The sequence below is a fragment of the Octodon degus genome, unplaced genomic scaffold, assembly GCF_000260255.1.
Source record: "Octodon degus isolate 3935 unplaced genomic scaffold, OctDeg1.0 scaffold00144, whole genome shotgun sequence".
Lineage (NCBI taxonomy): Eukaryota > Metazoa > Chordata > Mammalia > Rodentia > Octodontidae > Octodon > Octodon degus.
In genome coordinates, this window is record NW_004524720.1 from 1,900,797 (window position 1) to 1,902,230 (window position 1,434).

Sequence of the window (1,434 nt, forward strand, 5' to 3'; positions counted from 1 at the left end):
ATAAAAAATGGCTTATATGGGAAATAGTATTAGATTTAGAAATTCAGTTGGTAATATTCTATTCAAATATGCACCAACACCAGAGTTAGATTTCAAATGCAGGAGTTTAAAAAAAGTTTTTATCGTGTGTGCATGTGTGGTTCCAAGGATTTAAACCAGAGCTTCATCTTGCTAAGCAAGTATTTTATTACTGAATTGCAGCCTTAGCCTGAAGAAAAATTTTCTTCTCCCAAGGAATTCTAGTCCTAAGGAGCCATAGGCAGTATAACAAATAGAAAAGGAGGTGATAATAAGGTAGAGAAATAACATAGAGGAGGAGGGAGGAAGAGTGGGAGGAGGGGGAAGAGGGAGGGGAGGAAAAGGAAGGAGGAAGAGTGGGAGGAGGAGGAAGAGGAGGAGAGGGAGGAGCCACTCCATCTTTGATTCAGGTTATATAGGTTGAATCAGGCCCAAGCTGTGGGGGAGTAAAGAAAGCTTTTAATTAAACGGTCTATTGCAAGGCTTTAAGTTATTTTGTGTATTTTTAAGCTAAAGAATTACTTATGTACAAAACAAGCATTTTAATGATCCATTTTGATGAATTTTAATTATGTACAAATTTGTAACCATAATCCCAATAAAGAGGTAGAATGACTCACTCTAAGATGTTGCTTCCTGACCTTGTGTAGTCGATCCTTTCTACCTGCTCTGGGTCCAGGCAATCACTGCAGTCACTGTAAAATTCTGTGTTCACAATTTTGTCTGTTAGCTCTTTAAAGAGGTTCTTCCAGTTTTCCTTGGCCTCCATAGTTTATGATAGAAGTCAGCAATTTGCATATATTGTATTTTTTTTTTCCTTTGGCTGAATATCCTTTAAATTTCTTTCAATAATATAAACTGAACATACTTTGTGGGCATTTTGGTGTTGGTGTTTGGTTATCTTATATCTGCAAAGTTCTATGATTAATCAAACTGAAAAATTTGGCATTTTCAATTTTTTCTGGTCCGTCTCTCCCTCAATTCTATAAACATTGGGCTACTTGATGCCATTTAACAAATTCTTAAACATCTGTTCAATTTTGAAGTTATTTTCTTCATGTTCTTCATCTTTGATCATTTTTATTGACCTAACTTGCATTTCATTTAGCTATTCTTTAGTCGTGTTTGTTTCTTAAATCTATCCTATGGAATTTTTATTTCAGAAATCTTATTTTTGTTCTAAATTTTGTTTGATTTTTGAAATTTATTATTAAGTCAGGCATAATGATATGGGTTTATAATCCCAAGAGGCAGGAAGACTGAAAGTTCAAACCTACCCTACAAAACTTAGCAACTTAGTGTGACCCTGTCTTAAAATAAAAAATAAGGAGGGCTGGGGAGATGGCTCAGTAGAATAAGTGCTTCCCTGGCAAGTGCAAGGGCCTGAGTTCAATCCCCGGTTCCACAAAAAATATA